Source organism: Equus caballus, chromosome 9 (genome assembly GCF_041296265.1).
Source record: "Equus caballus isolate H_3958 breed thoroughbred chromosome 9, TB-T2T, whole genome shotgun sequence".
In the NCBI taxonomy this organism is placed as follows: domain Eukaryota; kingdom Metazoa; phylum Chordata; class Mammalia; order Perissodactyla; family Equidae; genus Equus; species Equus caballus.
In genome coordinates this window covers 85,686,329-85,706,716 of record NC_091692.1, presented here as the reverse complement: position 1 = coordinate 85,706,716, position 20,388 = coordinate 85,686,329, and the positions used below count along the sequence as shown (strand labels likewise).

Genomic DNA, 20,388 nt, shown 5'->3' with positions numbered 1-20,388 from the left:
GACCACCGCCATGCTCATTTGTTTACATCTTGTCTATAGTTGCTTTCATGCTACAGTGACAGAGCTCAGTAGCTGCAACAGAGACCATATGGTCTGCAAGCCTAAAATATTTACTATTTGGCCCTTTACAGAAAGTGACTGCTGGGGGTGTGAGCTACTTTAAATTGGGTGGTCAGGAAAAACCTCTTGAAATGAATATATATTATGACATGGAAGTCAGAGAAAAGGGCTTTATTCCACATTAAATTGGATTGCCCTACAAAATTTTCTTTAAGAAATAGCCTAACAAACATTCTGCCTGTTCTAGTACCCCCTGAAAGGAAAATAAATGGAATACTTCAGCCATCCTCCATCCATAGGCCAAGTTTCCAAAATATAGAAATTTTGGCTCCAACAGGAATATTTCCAAAAGGTTATATAAAAACAAGGAGAGGAATTATTGTTATAACACCACGAGTAAGCTTTTTCAGCCAAAGATTGCATATGTTATTTTGATTTTAGATCATTGGATAGAGTAATCAGAACCCTCTATAGAAGCGTCTGAACCAAAGGAAACTCGTCCTTTCTGCCAAAAGTCCACTGAGTCATTAACAGAATATAATAAAGAGTTGAAGCTTTAGTTTTGGAAAAGTTGTCATAAATTCTCCCCAGGAGGAACATCCATCCAGGAACGTTTGCAAATTCCACCCATATTTTAGGTGGAGACTGGATTAGGCTGCTGTGTGAGTTGAGGAGGCAAAAGAAACCTTCTTCTCTGTGATCCACCTCATGTTTAATTAAGGAATCACTCTGCAAGACAAGACAAAGAAAGAAAAGAACGGGCCCAGTGACCTATTAGGGACGGCCGCTTTACATATGTGATCTCATTTCATTTTCCTTTCAGTGAGAACATATAATCTTTACAACATTTAATCTGTATGAGGATCATCCAGATGAGAAAAATTAGGTATGGAGAGGTAAGTAATTGTTATCATCTCCCTTTTACAAGTGAGGAAAGTGAGGCTTATAAAGTTTAAGTACCTTGCCCAAATTCACATGACGAATATATGACTGGCTAGAATATGAATCTGGCATGAACAGTAATTCCAGGATTCCTTCAATGATAATAAACACACACACACATGCACACGGAGGATGCTGTTGATTTCTGTTTCTTGGTATGTAGGAAAACAAATTTAATCTTTCCATGCATGGGCTTTTGGTCAATTAGGCCTAGATTAAAACCCTAGCTAACTAACCAGTACGAAAATTCAGTGAGTTATTTAACTATCTCACTTTTAGTATCTTCATCTATAAAAATTATTTTTAGCATGACTTATCATTCATCCACTTTTATTGAACTATCTTCATTTATCTGCTTTTCCATAATCTACCATTATTGAACATGTCCAAGCTAATTTCCTTAAGATACGGTAAGTGTAACAAATCAAAAATTAAAAGGCCAAAACCCAAATAGAAAAAAAGTAGACAAAAGATAAAAAGATGCAATTCCCAGAAAAAAAAAAAAGGTTGAATATACTAATGCAAAGAAGATTGACCACATTTGTAATGAAAGTAAGAAATACAAACTAAAGTGAATACAATTTGGGGTCTATCTGATGGGTAAAACCCAGCAAATTTATCACTAATAGTTTTGGAAAATTGGTAGGAAAATTGGCAGTGCTCAATAATAGTTGGTGAGTGATCCTGGTATATTTCAAGCCAAGATTCGTTTCTTGGGGTTTCCTCCTGTTTAGCCTCTGCCTAATGAATGTCCAGTTCAAGAAAATTACTGTTGTCGAAGTACATATGTTGAACCAAGGATTTTATCCCATTTAATTGAATTATCATCTCAATCCTATAAAGTGAACAATACATTCATCCATCTTTTAAAAAAGTAAAAGCGGAGCTCAGTGTGGTTAAGAAACTTATCCAAGATCTCACACCCTGTAAGCAGGAGATCAGTGTTCCCCTCGCACTGATGACTTGCTGACTGTCCTGCATGGACGGCCTCTACCTGGTCTGACATCTGTACTACACTGCCTATCCCGAGATAATATGTTCTCCTCGGGCATAGAATAATATTACTCTGTCTCACCCTTGGTATCAAGCATGGTTATGTCATGAAGTATTTGTTGAATTAACATGCCCATACTAATAGCAGCCTTTCCTGACTGGAGTTCAAAATTCTGGGATAAAAGAAGCAACCAGTTTCAAACACTGACCATTTTAAATGCTTGTTGTTTGTACTTTGTTAGTTCTATTAAGAAATGTGTATTATTAGAGTTGTTGTTAACCTCTCCTTATAGGCTGGCAGGAGAGCATATCAAAATTACCTCAACCAAGATTTTCTTACCCTTAATAAATAGTCAAGGAGAAATAAAACATGTTTTCAGATAAAAACCAAGAGAGTTTCTTGATCATAGATGATCATAGAAATAACAATTAGAAGAGAGATATTTTGACTAGAAAAAGGGTGAATTCAGAAGTAAACCATGGAATTCAAGAAACAATGCCCAAACTGGCAGTAATCAATAAATGTAATTAAAAATCAATTGTGTAGGTCATGGCCATGGCTCCTAGGCCTTGGGCTTCCCCCTGAAGCATGAGCCTGCTAGCTTGCAGTCGCCTGCACTGCCAGGGCTGCAGAAGGCACACACCAGGCCTGGAAGTGTACAGTCTTACGATCTCACGCATTTGCAGCCCCAACACGAGAAGTACTCGGATGCAGGCTGGAGGCATGCGAATTGTGGGTGACTGCACCTGTGGGGGTAGTTTGCCATCAGTCCAACCGGACCTGGGGAGGAAGAACCAGCAGCTCGCCGTCCCTCTCCCTCCACCACCATTTCGGACACACTGCAGGGAGTTGTTTTGGGGTTCCCACTAACTTCCAGGAAGGACATGTGCCCCTCTCTGACCCCAGCTCCATGGACACCTGTCCTTGCCAAGGTGACCTTTCTCCCATAACCTGCTGTGACTGGAGGTCTCTAGGAATGGCAGAGGAGGGACGTAGAGATGAGGAGGGACCTTGGGTGGGTTGAGGAGTGGTCTCAGGAGGCAGTGCATCTGGGGAAGGCCCTGCAGGAGCTCACCCAGAATAGTACTAGAGTGGTATGACAGTTAATGAAGCCAAAGAGAAATCTAAAAAGTCGTCAGAAGGAACTTGCTTGATTAGAGATAGTTCACATTCAGACTACCTATTAAAATATCACAACATCAATGGACCTGCTAATCTCAAATGTAATACCAAGATGGGAAATTCAGATTGGACTCTCATCACATGTGTCAAGTCCAAGTTTAAACAATTTAACAGCGTGGTGTGCCTCATCTACTGCCGTGTTCAGATGTGCAAGGATAAGTGGATGAGCTGGCAGCACTCTACACATCGGCACCATCTCTGCAGCATCCCTTAGACTCACTGTATTAGTAGCTTGGGCTGCCATAACAAAATCCCATAGGCAAGGTGGCTTAAACAACAGGAACCTATCTTTCTGTCAGTTCTGGGGGCTGGAAAGTCCAAGAGCAAGGTCTGGCAGAGTTCAGTTTCTGGTGAGAATTCTCTTTCTGCTTTGTAGATACTTACTTTCTCCCTGAGTCCTCACATGGAGAGAGAGAGCTGTGGGGGGACCTCTCTTTCTCTCTGAAGTCTTCTTATAAGGCCACAGTCCTATCAGATTGGGGCTCCACTCCTATGACCTCATTTAACCTTAATAACCTCCTAAAGACTCTATCTCCAAATGTAGTTACATTGGGGGTTAGAGTTTCAACTTATGGATTTAGGTTAGGACACATTTTAGTCCCTAGCACTCACCGTTAACAAATGTACATTTACCATCTGCGGACTTCCTTTATCTACAAGACCAACAGGTTACTTGGAAGAATATAAATTCCAGGTCAAAGTGCTTCTTTATTTCTAAACATGCCTCATGTAGTGTGTCTCTGAATAGAGCTGTGTAGAAGAGAACCAAAACGTGAGTGACTGTGCTGAATTCTTTCCAGGAACAGCTGAAGTCAATCTAATTTAAGCACGTAAGGTGGCGACTAGGTGCTTAACTTGCCCCAAAGATTTTCACCAGAATGATGTTTCCCTTCTTAAGGCAGCCCCTAATACAGGCTGTAGGAGCTCATTATCAGAATTGCTTGCCTTTCCCAGGCTTCTTTCCATTTGATGAAATGTCCTAGCACTGGCAGTAGATAGAGAGCTCCTCATTGGAACACTGAAGAAGTGGAAGGAACCGAGTTAACACATGCCTAACTTCAATTTTATGTGCTTGGTGATCAGGGTCTAATTCAGATCATTTTATATTTTGCATTCTTGTGTACATAGGAATTTTGTTAAACAAATCATGCTTGTATTTATCCCTCATTTTATCCAATTAACAAAATCAACCAAATAAGACGACCATGAAACCTGTATTTTTTGTCTTTTTACTACGGTAATGAACTCACTCCTGTGCATGACTACTATAATAATGCACTTAAAGGGAGCCCTGCTTCAGAGTTACTTCATACCAGTGCAACAAAAAGACTTTCTCTTTTCCTTCAAGGCTAAAGACAAGAATGTCATACCGTCCAGTTGCAGCTCAATCCCAATTAAGAAAACCCATGTAATATTGACACTGGACTCTGTTGAAGTAGGTGTGTCCCAACCTGTTGCCATTGATTTTTTGGAAACAGCTTTAGAAATTTCCAAGTTGTCCTTGAATTCTTCAGCCATGGACATCAGCAGTTGTCTCCCTTCTACCATGAAGAATACTTCACTTAATTTCCTTCCAGATGCAGAGTGATACCTGCCTGATTTTCAAAATGTTTATTTACTGATGTTATTATTTTAGTAGAATATATTAAATTTTAAAAGCTGACTTTAAAAAATCAATTACATAAATACTCTCATATTTTGTGGGTTTAATAAAAAGGAATTCTTTTCGGCAGAAAGTCTTTTCACCAGAAAGACTAAAATTAACATGACTGACAACTCCAAGTTTTGGTAAACACGTTGAGCAGTTACACTGCTGGTAAATGTATAAACTTATACAAGAATTTGGGAAATCTTTTAGCAGTAATTCCTAAAGTTGAACAAATGCATAACCGATGATCCAATGTATCAGTTAGTGATTTTCACATAATTCTAAAAGTAGAAAACTACCAAAAACTATTGTGTCATACAGCAACAAGCATTATTTGTGGCTCATATAAGTGCAGGACAGCTGGGTTTTGGTCGACCTAGGTTTGGGATTGGATGGACTTATCTCCAGACCATGGATAGAGGTCAACACCAGGCTCCCCAGGGTATGTTCTTTTCATAGCCCCAAACGGACAAGCAGAAACAGTTTATGTCTCTTAAGGCCTCAGCTCAGAACTGGTAATTGAAGCTTCCACTCACATTCTGTTGCCAAAGTAAGGTATGCGGCCAAGCCTAACATCAATAGAGGAAAGAAATATATCTTTGCAAAGCATATTCTTTGCATGAAGATTTTGAAGACAGTTCAATAGAAACACAAATGCACAAAGAAAAAAAAGTAAATAAGAAAATAGAAAAGGGAATACAAAAGCTGTAGAACAAGATAAAATGGTTTAACATATGAGTAATTCCCAGAAGAAGAGAGAGAGCAGGGAAAAACTAAATATGTGAGGACATAACGGCCAAGAATTTTCCAAAATAGTAAAAGATCACAAATGACATCCAAGGTTCCCAGAGAACAGCAAGCAAGACCATTTTCTAGAAATATAAATTTCCAAAATTGACTCAAGAAGAAAAGAAAACCATAAATATCCTAGTGACCACTAAAGAAATCAATGATTAATTTAAAAGTTCTCCAAATGAGAACACTAGATTGGTTACAAGTGAGTTCACACACACACACACCCATGCAAGAATTGCAACAATTAGATAATTGTAATCTCATATCCTTATTTGTGTCACCAATATAACTTAGTTATCAAACAAGTAAAGGAAAGAGTGAACAAGGTCAATATAGGAGAATTTCACTGTAATGATAGATATAATGATATAAAAAAATCAATGAAAATATATGTTTCCCAGGACTTGAAGAATGGCTTAATATTAAAAAATTTATTGACAAACTAATAAAGAAAGAGAAAGTATAATAATCTACATAGATAACAAAATATCCTTTGGTGAAATTCAGAGCCCATTCATGATTTTTTAAAGCTCTTAAAAATTTAGAAATAAAAGGAGAATTGCTTTACTTGACAAAGAATATACTCCAAAACTCTACAGCACAGGTAATATTTAACAGTGAAACATCAGAACTACCTTGAATGCCAGAAAGTAAATGAGTATTTCTATTATCCTGATTTTTAGTCAATTTAACTTCTAAGTCAGTCTAGACAGTGAAAAAAGTCATAGTATTATAAAAGAAGAAATGAAGAAACAAAACTGATTTACATGTAAATAATAATGTTTATGTAAAACATCTAGGTTATATGCACTTTTAGAATTCAGAATGTTTAGCAAACTTTCTATATTGATTATTAATAAACAAAATGCAATCATATTTTTAAATACCAGCCACAGACAGTTCAAAAATAAAATATATATAATATATACTATTATAAAAGCACCAAAAAATATCAAGACCCTATCTGTAGATAGCAAGAAATACTGTAAACATGTCATTTGCTCTGAATTGATTTGTAAATAAAGCTCAAGATCAATTTTTCTGCAGAATTTGATATGTTGTCTTTAAAAGCCATGATGGCCATTAACATAATTTTGAAAATAACAAGTTTGGGGGAATTTTCCTCAATGATATCAAAATTGACTGTAAAGCTATAGTAAGTGTATCAATGTGATATGCCTCAAGGTAGTCAATTAGATTGAAGTAGACCCTATAAACAGATACATGTCTATGAGAAAATCTGATTCACGGCAGCATATACCACCGTACGATCAAGGCAGAACGGAATACCAATAAAAGTATAATATAACATACAGCTAAAGTGGTACTTAACGGTAAATTTAAAGCCTAAAGACATTTATTTATAAACTAGAAGGAATACATATAAATAATGAGGATTTAAATCCAATATTTATTCAATTGGGTAAACAGAGTAAATTTAAAGGAAATTTAAGAAATATAGGAATATAATAAAATGGCAAAAATGCATTGAATAGAAAAAAAGGAAACAATAAAAAAGCATCTATCTGCTATGTTTGGGGTGCTAATTGTTTTCAATTATTTTTAACTTTCTACTCATGTTTCCTGACTGTTCCATAGGAGACTTTTACAAATAAGAGGTACATGAGTTAGAAACGAAAAGACAAAAACTGTCCTAAACTGAAGATAATGTAACTGTTAGCATAAAACAAATATAAGAAAATGTGTAAATTGTTAGAAATCATAAGAAATTTCAAGGAGTTTTCTAAGTATATGATAGTCATGTAAAAAAGCAATAGCATTCCTATTTACCAACATAACCGATTGGGAACAAAACCAACAAATGACTAGTACGAAATATGGAAATCTACAAATCAGTAAGATAAAAACAAAGAAATAGAACAATGTGCAAAGGATATGAGCCAGATACAGACAACAAATCTAAGCACAGAACAAATGTATGAAAATGTCCTCAACTTCAGTAGTAATCATATTACTTCCAATCAATATAAGATATTTTATACCAGTTAGAATGACAATATTTTAAAAGTATTAAAAGAGCAGATATTTGTAAGGATGTCACCGTGTGGAACTCTTCCATCTTTGGTGGGAGTGAAAAATGATGTCACTAGTCTGGGAACAATTCTATAATATCCGGTGAAGTTGAGGATGTGTGTGTCACGCGACCCAGGAATTTCTCTCCTATGTGTGCAACCTGGAGAAGCTCTCCACAAGCGCACAGGGACCCAGGTTTAAGAATGTGTGTTGTTCCTACAACTAGAAGGACCTGCAACTAAGATATACAACTATGTATCAGGGGGGTTTGGGAAATAAAGCAGAAAAAAAAATGCATGTGTGTTGTAGCAGTGTTCGTAATAACACAAGTTGAAAACAACCTAAATCGTCTTTAACGTGATACCATTAATAGCACTATTATAAATTGTGGTATTTTCACAGAATGGAATACAATACAGCAGTTAACACAAACAAAACAGAACTACCTGTATTTGCAGGCTGTATTTCAAAAACAATGTTCATCCAAAACAAAGCAAAAGCAAACTGAAGAATAATATGTACCATATGATACAATGTAAATACAGTTTAAAACATGCAACATAACTTCAGATATGTAAGGTCAGTATTAAAAAAATTCACAGGAATGAGAAACACAAAATTGAGGATAACGATGCACTCTGTTCAGTTGGAGAAGGCATGAAGGAGAGAATATCCTGGGAATCCAAGTACATCTGCTATGTTTTATAACTTTAAGAAAATTAAACAAATATGGCAAAATATTAAAACTTTTGATGCTGGCTCCACAGATATTATTTTGTTATTTTATGTAATTCTATGCTTGTATGAACTATATTATAATGAAAGCGTTTTTCAAAAAGCAACGAGAACTGTGTTAGCCAAAAGAAATAGGTTAGCTATTTCAATCTTGTCTCAAATCCACAAATTTTCAATATTCTGAAAAAATTTGTTTAGCAACTGAGAGTTTTCCCAAGTGTAATATAGCAAACTATTGTGAGCTGCAAACTCCTGAAACCAAATTTCTAGGTCCAAAAGAAATCTGTGTCCAGCAAAATGTTGAATTCCTATTTCTGGAATTAAGTGCATTTCGAGGCACTCAAAAAGGAAGTGATTTAAAAAATTATCTAGATAAAAACTATTTTTTTTTAAGATTTTATTTTTTTTTTCCTTTTTCTTCCCAAAGTCCCCCGTACATAGTTGTATATTCTTCGTTGTGGGTCCTTCTAGCTGTGGCATGTGGGACGCTGCCTCAGCGTGGTTCGATGAGCAGCGCCATGTCTGCGCCCAGGATTTGAACCAATGAAACACTGGGCCGCCTGCAGCGGAGCGCGCGAACTTAACCACTCGGCCACGGGGCCAGCCCCTAGATAACTATTTTTTTTAAACCATTTTTTTAGCAAAGCTTTGCTTTATTTTCAAATGAATTCTAACCCAAACTCCTATATAGAAAGTATATGTAAATGGATCTGCTCTGCTTCACTAAATCCTCTCCTGGCTAAAAAGAACCAAGGGTCCTCAGAGAAATGGCTGATCTCAGTCTGAGACAGGGAACATAGCAGATGAGCCTGGGACACCTTGTGCCAGAATAAAGAGGCTCTAATGGTGTCACATCGAAAGGACACAGGGGACTATTTGAAGGAGCTCTCACTGGCCTAAAATGGGACATTTGGGAATCAAAAAGAATAATGACTTCATGGGGCCAGCCCGGTGGCACAGTGGTTAAGTTCACACGTTCCGATTTGGCAGCCTGGGGTTCACTGGTTGGGATCCCAGGTGCAGACATGGCACTGCTTGGCAAGCCATGCTGTGGTAGGCGTCCCCCATAGAAAGTAGAGGAAGATGGGCATGGATGTTAGCTCAGGGCTAATCTTCCTCAAAAAAAAAAAAAAAAAAAGAAGAATGACTTCAATGCATTAAAACACATCAAATACATCATAATCTACAAGTTGCAAATGATACTAAAAACCAACACAAACACAAAACAAAATCAACAATCCTCAGTGGTGACCACAGAAAGTTGCTTGAGCATAAACACTACTCTGAAAATTCATAAGTAATGGGAAAGATTCAAGCAAACAAACAAAACCAAGAGACCCAGATGCCTGCCTCCTCGTATGGTTCTTCTGTCCTGATAGGCTATGGTTTGAAAATCACTGATACAGACCATCCTTCTGTAGGGAACTTACAGCTCCTCTAAGAAAGGTCTAGCAAAGGGCTGCTCACACTGTCAGTCTCTGTCAGTGCTGGGAGATGGGGGCAGGAGAGTGGTCCTATCCCCATGCTTTTGAGCCACCCATTAAATTTTTAAGAGCATTACCTTTAAGAATACTTTTCCTCAAGGAAAACTGAAGTTTGTGTTCCTACAGGTTTTATCCATCAGGTCCTTTTCTCCATCAGGCATTGGAAACAAAGATCCTAACCCTCTTCAACACGACCATCTTCTAGATGTGAGCAGGCAGCTCTCAGGTCTCCACCTGTCAGATCCAGATTACACACCTCCCCTCCGGTCCCTTCCTTTAACTTTTGACCATATGACATAGTTTTGTTCCCTCCCCATCTGGGTCCATTGGATAGGCTATATTCCATTTTGTCTTTCCCTCTTTTATATTATGCGTTTATAAGGAGGAGACTCCCTCCATGTGGAACATGACCAGTACAGCATAATGAGGAATTGTTAATACTTGTTAATATATCCCATATGATCGTTGGGTTATATAATATATAAATATATTATAAGTTCACAAAGAAGAAGCGCTGTGCGTAACTTTCTGCGTCAGAAATCTGGTGCTATTCAGTAATCACCATACAGTTTAAAAAGTTACCGATAAAAAGGAAGAGTGCTTTCACCCTCGGGGACTCATCATGGGTACATTTTCCACACATTGCAAGAGGATAAAAACCCGATGTTTGGAATGGGCATTTGTTTTCCTTCATGCCATGCAATTTGTGCCTGAAAGTTAATGCTATGTGAGAGATGCTGAAAATGTAGCCATTTTCTACACTCCCTGAAAATAATTTGGCAGGCTCCTAGTGAAGTAATTACAGTACTCTATTGCCTTCATGAAAAACTGCTTTGTTGTATTTTATTATTAGTTTTTATGTGGATAAATAGGAAACAGGAACAATATGTAATTGGGCTAATTGTAAGGTGGCTGAATATTCTCATTTGGGGGAACCTTTCTGCTTTAGGTCAGTTTTAGAAGATGGCTCATGCCCTACAAAGCTTTTCAGAACAATGGAAGGAATTATGTTGTTTGGTTCCTCAATTTATGCTACACTCAGGAGAGATGAGATCCTTTAGGTCTGAGAAGGAAGGGGGTTTTGAGAATAAGGGCCTCTCGTAAAGCCGAAGTTTCATACATGCTAGCTATTAGGTTTATTATTCTCTTTATGGCATAAATACAGCTCACCAGAAAAGGACCATTTTAGATATATTCTGAATCATAATAGATTGTGCCCACACTATCTTTTACACAATCTTTCTGATGCTTTTAAGCGCTTAAAATGATTATTTGATGCTGTTTAAGCATTGTGTTTTTCTAAAATAACCACTGCCGTAGGTGGTTGGAGATGAGAAAAAAGGGGCTTGGGAAATACAGAGCAATGGCAGAAAAAGGAGCAAATAAAGCATTTTGAAGGACTGAAGAATGAGAGGCTATAGTGTCGGAGGACAAGCAGAAATACGAATGCTTCATTCATTCTTCAGGTTTTACAATTCAATGAATACTATGAGCTGAATACTCATATGAAGCCTGTGCAAAGTGTAGGATCTAATAATGAGTAAGTTTGGTTTTGCCTTTCATTCAGTTTACAAACTAATGGGGAAGACAGACATTGAACAAATAAATTATATATAAGACATTAATTAATTGCTGTTGTTATACATGATGCGAATGAACTTTAGATTTCCAATGAGAACAAAAGCATAGGCTTTAATCTAACCTAGGGTAGAAAGTGACACCAATCTTCTTTAGGGCGATAAGGGTTAAACAGAGAAGAGGGGCTAACCAGGAGAAAGGGCAGGAGTGTGCAAAGGGAGGTTTCTCCAGCCAGAAAGAAAAGCACGTGTGAAAGCCTTGAGACCAGCTTGGCAGATTCGGGAAAGGGTGCCCAGAACAGAGGGAAACCTATAAAAGAGACATAAAGCGAGGCCTCAGGGACAGGCAGGACCAGATCACTCGGGGCTGCGCAGGTCACATTAGGCATTGCCCTAAAAACGACACTCACTGAAGCTTTTTAAGTGAATAACACGGTTACACATCTTCATGTTTAAAATATCATTTTGGCTATTATAGATTGAAAAGAGAGGAGATTTATTTGTGTGTTAATAGTCTGTCTGTGGAGTGACCTTGGGCAAGTATCTTCAGGTATCTGAGTCTTGGTAATATGCACTGGCAAAATCAAACGAAGAAATTAAATAGTTTTGAAGACATTATGGTTCTTTAAGTCTGTGACCTGAATTGCCCTGACATTCTTACTTTGTTCCTATGCTTTGGCAAATTTGACTTCCTTTAACTGTTAGCAATAACTCCTACACCAGCTCTTAAGATAATTTGCGGTTTGAGAACCATGTCTCAAAAGCATGAATGTCAATTGCAGTTATGAATTGAAAAAGAGGGTACAAAATTATCATTTATGCAGATGATGCGATTGTCTCTCTAGAAACTCTAAGCATCATTTAAAAGACAATAAGGACTAAAAAGAGCTCAGAAAGAAGGCTAGGTTTAATTAAATCTTCAAATAATGAAGAAGTTTTCTACACACCAGCAATAGCCAGGCAGAAAACAGAAAAAGCAACTTGTAATAATAAAATACATCTGCAGTGGGTTGAATGGTGGCCCCTCAAAAGATACGTCCACCCAGAACCTGTGAATGTGACCTTATTTAGAAAAAGTGTCTTTGTAGATAGATCCTTGAGATGAGTTTACCCTGGATTACGTGGGTAGGCCCTAAATCGAGTGACTAGTGTCCTTATGAGAGACAGAAGAGGAGAAGAGAAGACATGACAGAGAAGAAAGGAGGCCATGTGAGACAGAGAGAGAGATTGGAGTGGTACGGCTTAAACCGAGGAATGCCTGGAGCCACCAGAAGCTGGAAGAGGTGAGGAAAACTTCTCTCCTGGAGACTTTGGAGGGACTGAATGAAATAATGTGCAGCCAAAACTATTCTCTCCCCAAACCCTGAATGCAAAGGGCCCTGGGTTACAGGATTGTTAACGTAGGCTCAAATAAAGAAACTCACTTTCCAAATACGAGGCCGGTCTTTAATCGCCGTTGTATAGCCCTCGACTTTGGAACTCTTGGCCTCTCCTCACTGCAGTTCAAACCATTTCATTTTGTATCAGGACTTGTGAGAGGGGAGAGACTATCTATTGCCAAAACTGAACAGCACCTGTTGTGTGCGTGTATATGTGTACAAAGAAAGAAACAGAGAATTTAGAGTCGGAAGCCTTGCTGTGGAGTCCTGCCTCTGCTGCTTTTTTGCTGCATTCCTGGCAACATTTGCCTTGTCTCCTTAAGCCTCAGGTTGCTCATTATGAAATCGAGTTAATATTCACTTCAATTTATATTATAAAGTTAGTTTTGAAGATCAAGGGAATTCATGAAACTGAACATGCTTTAGTCAACTATGAAATGTTAGGAAGCATCAACTAGTATTAGCTAGCATTTAGTTTTTAGCAGAACTTCAATTATTGTTGGTCAAATACATGTAACTTAAAATAATAAATACACGTAAGGGTGGCTTTGGGAAAAGTTTGGAATCACTGACCTCAGTGTTTTTGTGTGTTCTGTGAGAGAGTTGTGTTGGATCCGTGCTTCTCCAGCTGGCTGACCACTAAAATCATCAGGGGAGCTCTGGAAAACCACCCCCAGGAAAATCCAATCCTAACTTCTTGGAAAGGGGATTACCCATAGGTGTTTTTAATAGCTCCCCCGTGGCATTAGCGTGATAGCGCCAGCATTGAGAAGCAGCATGCTATGATCACAAAGGCCTCTGAAACTCTCAAGTTCAAGATTGCCTTGGCTTTTCACTATTACTATCATTCCTGTCCTTTCTGAGTTGGTATTATGAAATTGTCTTGACGAAATTCCAAAATCACCTAAAAAAAGTAAATAAATGTAATGATCCTGAATGCTCCAACTTCGATGATCTTAAGCACCCAGATATTCTCAAATACCTAGATGTTTGTCATTGAGATTGACAAGAACTCTAACTGTATGGATTTTGTTTCCATTTTTCATCTGAAAGAAGGGAAAGAGTGAAACAAATAGCACCTCTTAAGTTTCAGAAATTTCTCAAAACATTTAACAGGTGCTATGATGCACAATCTCGAAACTTCCCTATAGGCAGTATTAGACTCCATTTATAAAGTACTGAGGCTGAGGGAAACTTGGGAAATTTAGCCAGATAACTCAGTCAATAGGTCATTGAATCAAGAGTCAAGTTGAGCATCGCCTGCTCCAAAGAATGTGCTTGTTTATTTCCCACCATGCTAGTTTTCTGTAGTGGTACTGCAAGATTTTTCATCCATAAAGAGAGTCTAGAAGTTATTCTGGGAACGAGAGAAACTGATCAGGTGAATAAACTCTAGTTTATTAGGGACGTTACAACAAGCTTAGCATTCATTTATCCATTTCTTTGTAACTTATATTTTACTTTCCTTCAAAAACTATGGTCCCCTTCTATATCTTCATCTCGGGATGTTTTTGAAGGAACTACAAGCATATGATTGTATTGGCATTGTAGTGTTTTGGGATGATCACAGACTCTGTTTAAATTAACCATTTCTCCAAGATGGCCCCCAATGATCCCTGCCTACTGCCCTTGTGTAATATTTTCTCACAATAATGAATAGGGCTGATCTGCATAACCAATAGGATATTATAGAAATTATAGTATGTGAATTCCAATGCTGGGTCACAAAACGCTTTGTGGCTTCCTTCTTCTTTTCTTTCTTGGATCACTTGCTTTGTGGAGAAATCACCAGCTCTATGATGAGGATTTTCAAGTACCCCTGCTGAGAGGTCCATGTGGTGAAGAACTGAGGTCTCCTTCTGGAGGTCAACACCTACTTGTCAGCCATGAGAGTGAGCCATCCTGGAAATGGATCCTCCATCCACAGCTGAGCCTTCAAATGACTACACTTCCAGTGGACACTTTGACTGACCCCTCTTGAGAGACTGAGCGAAGACTACCAAGCTAAGCCGCTTTTGAATTCCTGAACCAGACGATGAGAAAATAAGTACTCATTGTTAGCCACTTAGTTTTGGGATAATTTATTATGCTTTAATTGATAATTAACATAACTTCCTTCCTTCTCTCCTCCTCTCTTTTCTTCCCTTCTCTCCTTCCTTTTCTTCTCTTTTGTCTTTTCTCTTTCCCTCCTTTTGTCTCTTTTCTTCTCCTCTTTTCCTCCTCTTTCCCTTCTTCCCTCTCCTCCTCCCTCTCTCCTCTCAATTTTCCTTCAACACCTCTTTGTTTTGTCCTCCCAACCTTCCTCCCTCTCTTCTTTTCTCTTCCTAACCTCCCCTCCTCCCCATCACAAAATTACAATGGGTGCTTACTTCACACGAGCTGCCCCAGAGCTATGGAAATAAAAAAACACAGTCCTGCCCTCAAAGGATTTAGTTGTTATTGGGTTGTGGACACAATAACGGATAATGTCAATGCCGTTTTGTATCTTGTATAATGAATTCAGGAAGGCGGAGCACAGGGAGGAAGACTCTCATTTCCTCTGGAGGAGTCAGCACAGGTTCATCAGAGGTATTGAGAGGGAGGGCGAAGCTATCCAGGAAGGGCTTGTTCAACCAAAGGTGAAAACATTTACAAAGATCATGAGGGCATGAAAGAGAAGGACCAACTCAGGGAACTGCTAGGAATTCCAGTTTTGCCAAAGCACAAGTTATTGATGATACAATGAAAGATTCAATCATCATTTAATCCAGAACTACACAATAAGGATGGTGATATCATAAAAGGTTTAGACTTGAACTAGTCACATGAAGTTCTCTGAGCCTGGGGTTCTTCACCTAGAAAGCATGAGCACAGTACCCACCGCATAAAATTGTATGATGACTTCAGCAAACACCTGATAGGACGCCTGACATACAGCAAATGCTCAGTTAGTGTTTCCCTTCCTCCGTAATATACCTTTAAAATTTTAGATCTCAAATTGTCCTCTAATTTCTAGGCTCTGTTACAGTGAGTTGAGAAAATAAAACTCTATGAGAGGTAGGATAGTAAAGCCTCAAGACTTATTTCTCCTTCAGTACATATTGAAATGAGTTTTCCTCCCTTTTAGTGGTCACCACTTGAGCCATGAGGTGGAAGAGCTCCTTGTAGCATTTGACTTTGAGGAGAAAAGGACTTGAAGATGGGAGAGAAAGAAACAACTTTTCTGAGAAGTCTTTGCTAAAAGGGCTTCCCTTTTGAGCACAGCGATCCTGGATCTTACTGCAATTTAGTGCATGCAGAATGTTCATGCTGAAAGCATTTCCTCTGGATAGTAATGCCCCTGAGAGGAGTGAATTCCAGGTCAGTGCATCCCTTCTTTATTAGAATTCACTGAAGTTGCATTTGGAGTCCGCCTTTTGAACTTTTTGGAAGAGGAGGTGTTGCGTGAATATGAGCAATTCTTAGGTTTTCTATATGAGATACCTATTTGTGCAGAAGAGTTTATATGTGTGTCTCATCTTTTCTTCAGATGCTGTTCCCAAATCTCATTTGCAAATATTTTTGCTCCAGTTTTTTCCAGGTCTGTCTTCTCCATCTTATGTCTGCTTAAGATTTTAGTTTTCTGGCTGTCAGCCACTCAGTCTCATTTGAAAGGAATCTAAAAACTAACTCTGTACATTTCCCAATCAGGTGCAGAGTTAATGTGCTGAGTTTTCCTTAGATTGTGTTTGTTTTTCTCGTATCCCTTGTGGGTGAGGACATATGGAAAATCTTAGCTGAGGTTCTCATTTTGGGTTTCAGGGGGACCGGGCTGTGACATTGTCACCTTGCTGGTTGCCAGGCTTGATTCAGCTGATTGGCTGGCTGGAGGAGAGGCGTGGGGAGCAGAGTTGCATCCTTTCAGCACTGATGCACATAATATGAACCAAGAGCTCATAGATTGTTGGAAGGAAAAGCAATATTAAAGATAATTATGAGCAAACCCCTCATGGTAGACATAAGAAAATTATGACCCAGGACATTGGATAGCCTCATCCAAAATCTTACCTAGAAAGAAGCAGAAAGAGAACAAAATTCTTGGTTATTTTGACTTCTATTTTGGAACCATGTTCTTTGTAAGTCTGCAAAACAATGTGGTTTGGTAGAAAGAAAATGGATTTTGAAGTTAGGCAGACATGACTTTGAATCCTAGCTCTGCTCCTTTCTGGGGATGTGACCTTGTTGACAGGGTTGTTGCATGAATTGCAGATAATTTGTGTACAACACCTCACACATTATAGACCCTCAATAAAAGTTAGTTTGACCATTGACCAGGGGAGGAATGTCTGGAGAAGAATTCTGTGAGCTACACACTGCCAAACCAATACGAGGCATGGTAATCCATTTTGCTAATTGATTGACAGAGTTGTGTCTAGAAACCTTATAATCACTTGCTGGCAGTTCTTCCTGTGAGTGCTGATTTTTCTTTCCAAATTGAAAGGGATTCATTGCTTGCCTACCCTGCATTTATATTTAAAAGAAAAAACCAAATTGAACTATGTAAGTTCCTTGCACTATCCTCAGAGAGAAAGATCCTGAAACCTGAACAGGACCAACACTTCTTTTTCCCTTCAGAGGGAGTGCAGGCTAAAGCCAAACTTTTTGGGATAAGGCCAACTTCTTGGGGTATCTGGATACCATGTAGTTCTCCCCATAAACAACACAGCCTAGGAATATGAATTCTTCTTGCCCTTTATCCTCCTCTACAAATCATAAGAAACAACCTTTGCATAGGAGCTGATAGCTAATGAAGTACTTTAATGTTTATAGGCTCAATTTTAATTCTCAAAATAATCTCATTAAGTAGACAGGGGAAAGGCGATTATCTTTCCCATCTTACAAGCAAGAAAATTCCTGAGTAAGCATCTGCATTATTAGAGTACTTCATTGATCCTTGTGCATATTCTTGAGTATTGTGTGTTATATTGTCATGCATGTGAACCCCAGTATTTGCTAATGGTCTGAGTCCTACCAACATTTGCCCCATCTCCAGCATCCATCCCTTCACCTCCCAATTCACACAGTAACCGTGATGAACTCCTTGCAGTTGACTTCAAATCACTCTGCAGCTGGGCTGTGGTGTGGGTGAAACGCGTTGCTATATGTCAAAATGCTTATTGGCTAGCCTGCAGTGAGATCCTAATAAGCATTACCTTTTGTTACTGTGTTTACATTCCCTCAATCTAGAAAATCTGTTTGACCCTCCATGCCTACTAACTCTCACACATCCTTCAAGGCATTCCATGTGCCACCTCTTTTTGTGAAACATTTAATTTCTCCATTAAACCGAGTTATCTGGCTTGTGTGTTTTCACACTATTCTTTCATCACTGCAATCCTTGCACTTGTTACACTGTTTTGTAATTGTCTGTTATCACTTCCATCTCCTGGATTCTAATACAGACGTGTCTTATTCTGCGTCTTGTTCAGGTTCATATGCTTGTGTCTTTTTCACGTCTCTACACTTGTGATGAGTCTCTTAGGGAATCCTTAACAAGAATTCTTTGGCTTGAATTGAACTATCTTCTTCTCGCCAACTGAACTGGAAACTCAATGAAAAAAGAAGCTGTGTCTTGGTTCCTTTACACTCCCTGCAGCTCATCTAGTGCAAAGCCTTGGTTTCCTGGGCATTTGATGTTTCCCGGTTTTCAAGTCCTAAATTAACTTTCTATTACAGGAACCCTCAAGATGCAGGCAGCCCCATGTTCTACAGGGCCTTCGGGTTGCTTTTCTCAGGCATAGAAGTCATGGGCCATATCTTGGTATCTTCTCATAAGAGAAACCAAAATGCCTCCTGTTTCTTTCCCACTGAGAGTCAGAAAGTTCCCAGGGTCTGTGTTGTCTCTTCTTGGCTTCTTTGACAAGGAGAAAGCATATGCCTGAGGCTCCTGCTGGCCAAGCACCACCTCTCGGTCTTGTCACCATGTGAGTCACTTGCCTTCCCCCGCAGGAGATTAATTAGCCGTGAAGTCAGCCTCTACCTAGGCTCCCTGATTTGAGTTCAGTCATGGTATTTTGGGACTAACTGGAGACAATGCAATTGATTCAGAACATATGTGGACTTCTCAGGAAATCCTCTGTAGAAGTCATCAATAATAATAATTAAGAAACTCTCTGCTTGCAGGCTGACATAAATATAATTACGTGGGTGATTTCAGCTTTAAACACGAATGTGCTTCCTGTTTGGGATCCCAAAACAATCTGTGAGCCATCCATCTAATTATTTCTTGTAAAAGATGTCAGGAATAATGAAATGCTTCAAACAGGTTTACGAAGGGACTTGGACTTCACAAAATGTGCAGAGTAAATGCATGTTTACATATTTTCTCTCCCCAGAATGTAGCAAAAGGAACCAAAAGTGACAAAAGGATAAAAAAGAAACAAAAGGAAAACCCCATTAATCCTGAGCCCAAAGAATGAATACCTCCAGATTAATAACTTGAACAAGATTTTCCAGATACAGTACTGTTTGAATCAAACAGAAAAAGAACATCACTTGCTAAAATCAGACATTAGGAAAATTTGCTTTTGCTAAAAGACAAAGTTGACTTCTAGCTCACCATTATTTAACTTTCTTCTAGAAAGGAGCAATCAATAACACTTGTCAAGATGAAGAAATAACTTCAAAGATTGGAAAGAAGACAAAAGCGTCATGTGAAATGATTGTACACTTAGAAGAGAAAAATGAAAATCTGTTTTTAAAAATTAGAAACAGAATTTTCAAGGGACTGATATATTATAAATAATTTACACAGAATTTTTCTTAAAAAAGACAACGATATAAATGTTTCAGTTCTCTATTGATATATGATTTTGGTAATCTATGAGTTAAATATGAATACAATAAAAATATTAATTCATTGTTTCCTTACAAGTAGGTGGAAAATTGAGAATAGACAGCAGCAGAAGGCAGCACGGTGGCAATGGAGAGAATCGAAGCCTAATCAGTATTTGGGTGTGTTACAAGATTGTAATAAATTTAAATGTTTTGTTCTGGTCCATGAATCTAGAGACAGTTGTTCAATTACATGAAATAGGGAGTTTATCAACAGGCTACATATATGCGGCAACATAGTAGATGATAAAGAAAGCATTTCAAATCAATAGAGAAGAGACTATTTAATAAGGGGTGTTTGGACAACTAATTAGTAATTTGCTTAAAAAAAAAGATTCAGCTATATCTCCTAGCCCACATTTACCTAAAAGTCATTTCTGATGCATTAAGCTTTTGAATTTAAACATGACAGTCACAAGAGTATTATTAGAAAATAGGGGAAGACCTTTATAATATAGAAAATGTAACCCAAAGTCCTTGAAATAAAAAATATAAATTTTACTAGATAACAATTTGAAAGGATTTCTTTGTGGTAAAGCTATATGCAGTCAAAAAATGAACAAAAAATTAGAGAGCTGTTTGCAGCACATAAAGAGAGAGGAGTTCATTTTTATGATGTATAAACATTAAGATGTTTTAAAATTTCTTACAAATCACTGAGAAAATGACCAAAATCTCAAGTGCAAAGCTGAAAAATGGCATAAAT

The 20,388-nt window shown here is 38.1% G+C and overlaps 1 long non-coding RNA gene across 6 annotated transcripts in view; it reads right to left on the bottom strand.

Annotated features, from left to right (window-relative positions):
- LOC106781007 (uncharacterized) overlaps positions 1-20,388 on the bottom strand; it is a 142,841-nt gene that overhangs the window by 78,319 nt on the left and 44,134 nt on the right. The window lies entirely within an intron of this gene.